We start from the raw sequence: 4,680 nt of genomic DNA, 5'->3' as shown, positions 1-4,680 counted from the left end.
TGAGTATTGTGGATTGTGGATTGAGGAATGACGTTTGAGGATTGGGGATTGAGGATTGTAGTATTGAAGATGTAGGATTGAGGTTTTATCATTAAGGATAGAGGATTGGGGACTGAGCGTCGAGGACTGAGTATTGAGGATTGAGGATTGAAGTCTGAGGATTGGGGACTGAGAATTGAGGACTGAGGATTGAGGATTGAGGATTGAGGATTGTGGATTAACGTTTGAGGATTGAGGATGGAGGATTGAGGATTGAGGATTGAGGATTGAAGATTGAGGATTGAGGATTGAGGATTGAGGATTGACGATTGAGGATTGAGGATTGAGGATTGAGGATTGAGGATTGGAGATTGAGTATTGAGGATTGAAGACTGAGGGCTAAGGATTGAGGATTGAGGATTGAGGATTGAAGATTGAGAATTGAGAATTGGGGATTGATGGTTGAGTATTGAGGATTGATGGTTTGGGTGTGTGTGTTGAATATTGAGGATTGAGGACTCAGGGTTGAGGATTGAGCATTGTAGATTGAGGACTGAGGATAGAGGATTGAGGATTGAGGATTGAAGGTTGTGTATCGATGATTGAAGATTGAGGATTGAGGATTGAGTGTTGAGGATTGAGTACGAGGACTGAGGATTGAGGATTGAGGATTGAGGATTGAGGATTGAGGATTGAGGATTGAGGTTTGAATATTGAGGATTGGGGATTGAGGATTGAATATTGAGGGTTGAGGATTGTGGATTGAGGATTGAGGATTGAGGATTGGAGATTGCGTATTGAGAATTGAAGGTCGAGGATTGAGTGTTGAGGACTGAGGACAGAGGATAAAGGATAGAGGATGAGGACTGAGGGTTGAGGGTTGAGGTTTGACGACTGAGGATTGAGGATTGAGGATTGTGGATTGAGGAATGACGTTTGAGGATTGGGGATTGAGGATTGTAGTATTGAAAATGGAGGATTGAGGTTTTATCATTCAGGATAGAGGATTGGGGACTGAGCGTCGAGGACAGAGTATTGAGGATTGAGGATTGAAGTCTGAGGAATGGGGACTGAGGATTGAGGACTGAGGATAGAGGATTGAGGATTGAGGATTGAGGATTAACGATTGAGGATTGAGGATGGAGGATTGAGGATTGAGGATTGAGGATTGAAGATTGAGGATTGAGGATTGAGGATTGAGGATTGAGGATTGAGGATTGAGGATTGAGGATTGACGATAGAGTATCGAGGATTGATGACTGAGCATTGAGGATTGAGGATTGAGGATTGAGGACTGAGGTTTGAGAATTGAGTGTTGAGCACTGAGGATTGAGGATTGAGGATTGAGGATTTAGGACTGAGGATTGACGTTTGATGATTGAGGATTGAGGATTGAAGACTGAGGTTTGGCGATTGAGGACTGAAGGTTGAGAGTTGAGGATTGAGGATTGACGATGGAGGATGAGGACTGAGGGTTGAGGATTGAGGTTTCAGGACTCAGGATTCAGGATTGAGGTTTGAGGATTGAGGATTGAAGATTGAGTATTGAGGATTGAAGATTGAGGAATTAGGATTGAGGATTGAGTATTGAGCATTGAGGATTGAAGATTGAGTATTGGGTATTGACGGTTGAGTATTGAGGATTGAGTATTGAGGATTGAGGATTGAGGATTGAAGATTGAGTATTGAGGGTTGAGGATTGAGGATTGAAGATTGAGGATGAGGACTGAGGGTTGAGGATTGAAGTTTGAGGACTGAGGATTGATGATTGATGTTTGAGGATTGAGGATTGGAGATAGAGTATTGAGGATTGAAGATTGAGGATTGAGGATTGAGGGTTGAGGATTGAGGAATGAAGATTGAGGATCGGGGACTGAGCTTTGAGGATTGAGTGTTGAGCACTGACGATTGAGGATTGAGGATTGAGGATGAGGACTGAGGGTTGAGAATTGAGGTTTGAGGACTGAGGATTGATGATTGATGTTTGAGGATTGAGGATTGGAGATTGAGTATTGAGGATTGAAGATTGAGTATTCAGGATTGAGGATTGATGATTGAGGATTGATGGTTGTGTATTGATGATTGAAGATTGAGGATTGAGGATTGAGTGTTGAGGATTGAGTATGAGGACTGAGGATTGAGGATTGAGGATTGAGGATTGAGGATTGAGGATTGAGGATTGAGGTTTGAATATTGAGAATTGGGGATTGAGGATTGAATATAGATGGTTGAGGTTTGTGGATTGAGGATTGAGCATTGAGGATTGGATGTTGCGTGTTGAGAATTGAAGGTCGAGGATTGAGGGTTGAGGACTGAGGACAGAGGATAAAGGATAGAGGATGAGGACTGAGGGTTGAGGATTGAGGTTTGACGACTGAGGATTGAGGATTGAGGATTGTGGATTGAGGAATGACGTTTGAGGATTGGGGATTGAGGATTGTAGTATTGAAGATGTAGGATTGAGGTTTTATCATTAAGGATAGAGGATTGGGGACTGAGCGTCGAGGACCGAGTATTGAGGATTGAGGACTGAAGTCTGAGGATTGGGGACTGAGAATTGAGGACTGAGGATTGAGGATTGAGGATTGAGGATTGTGGATTAACGTTTGAGGATTGAGGATGGAGGATTGAGGATTGAGGATTGAGGATTGAAGATTGAGGATTGAGGATTGAGGATTGAGGATAGAGGATTGAGGATTGAGGATTGAAGATTGAGTATTGGGTATTGACGGTTGAGGATTGAGGATTGAGTATTGTGGATTGTGGATTGAGGAATGACGTTTGAGGATTGGGGATTGAGGATTGTAGTATTGAAGATGTAGGATTGAGGTTTTATCATTAAGGATAGAGGATTGGGGACTGAGCGTCGAGGACTGAGTATTGAGGATTGAGGATTGAAGTCTGAGGATTGGGGACTGAGAATTGAGGACTGAGGATTGAGGATTGAGGATTGAGGATTGTGGATTAACGTTTGAGGATTGAGGATGGAGGATTGAGGATTGAGGTTTGGCGATTGAGGACTGAAGGTTGAGAGTTGAGGATTGAGGATTGACGATGGAGGATGAGGACTGAGGGTTGAGGATTGAGGTTTCAGGACTCAGGATTCAGGATTGAGGTTTGAGGATTGAGGATTGAAGATTGAGTATTGAGGATTGAAGATTGAGGAATTAGGATTGAGGATTGAGTATTGAGCATTGAGGATTGAAGATTGAGTATTGGGTATTGACGGTTGAGTATTGAGGATTGAGTATTGAGGATTGAGGATTGAGGATTGAAGATTGAGTATTGAGGGTTGAGGATTGAGGATTGAAGATTGAGGATGAGGACTGAGGGTTGAGGATTGAAGTTTGAGGACTGAGGATTGATGATTGATGTTTGAGGATTGAGGATTGGAGATTGAGTATTGAGGATTGAAGATTGAGGATTGAGGATTGAGGGTTGAGGATTGAGGAATGAAGATTGAGGATCGGGGACTGAGGATTGACGATTGAGGATTGAGGATTGAGGATTGAGGATTGAGGATTGAGGATTGAAGATTGAGTATTGGGTATTGAAGGTTGAGGATTGAGGACTGAGTGTTGAGGATTGAGGACGAGGACTGAGAGTTGAGGATTGGGGATTGAGGACTGAGGATTGAGAATTCAGGATTGAAGATTGAGGGTTGGGGATTGAGGATCGATGATTGGGGATTGAGGATTGAGGATTGAGGATTGCGGATTGAGGATTGAGGATTGGAGATTGAGTATTGAGAATTGAAGATTGAGGATTGAGGATTGAGGATTGAGGACAGAGTATAGAGGATAGAGGATGAGGACTGAGGGTTGAGGATTGAGGTTTCAGGACTCAGGATTCAGGATTGAGGTTTGAGGATTGAGGATTGAAGATTGAGTATTGAGGATTGAAGCTTGAGGAATTAGGATTGAGGATTGAGTATTGAGCATTGAGGATTGAAGATTGAGTATTGGGTATTGACGGTTGAGTATTGAGGATTGAGTATTGAGGATTGAGGATTGAGGATTGAAGATTGAGTATTGAGGGTTGAGGATTGAGGATTGAAGATTGAGGATGAGGACTGAGGGTTGAGGATTGAAGTTTGAGGACTGAGGATTGATGATTGATGTTTGAGGATTGAGGATTGGAGATTGAGTATTGAGGATTGAAGATTGAGGATTGAGGATTGAGGGTTGAGGATTGAGGAATGAAGATTGAGGATCGGGGACTGAGGATTGACGATTGAGGATTGAGGATTGAGGATTGAGGATTGGGGATTGAGGATTGAAGATTGAGTATTGGGTATTGAAGGTTGAGGATTGAGGACTGAGTGTTGAGGATTGAGGACGAGGACTGAGAGTTGAGGATTGGGGATTGAGGACTGAGGATTGAGAATTCAGGATTGAAGATTGAGGGTTGGGGATTGAGGATCGATGATTGGGGATTGAGGATTGAGGATTGAGGATTGCGGATTGAGGATTGAGGATTGGAGATTGAGTATTGAGAATTGAAGATTGAGGATTGAGGATTGAGGATTGAGGACAGAGTATAGAGGATAGAGGATGAGGACTGAGGGTTGAGGATTGAGGTTTGACGACTGAGGATTGAGGATTGTGGATTGTGGATTGAGGAATGACGTTTGAGGATTGGGGATTGAGGATTGTAGTATTCAAGATGTAGGATTGAAATTTTTGTCATTAAGGATAGAGG

The sequence above is a fragment of the Calliopsis andreniformis genome, unplaced genomic scaffold, assembly GCF_051401765.1.
Source record: "Calliopsis andreniformis isolate RMS-2024a unplaced genomic scaffold, iyCalAndr_principal scaffold0047, whole genome shotgun sequence".
Lineage (NCBI taxonomy): Eukaryota > Metazoa > Arthropoda > Insecta > Hymenoptera > Andrenidae > Calliopsis > Calliopsis andreniformis.
The sequence above is the reverse complement of the archived record's forward strand: the minus strand, read 5'-3'. Positions refer to the sequence as shown.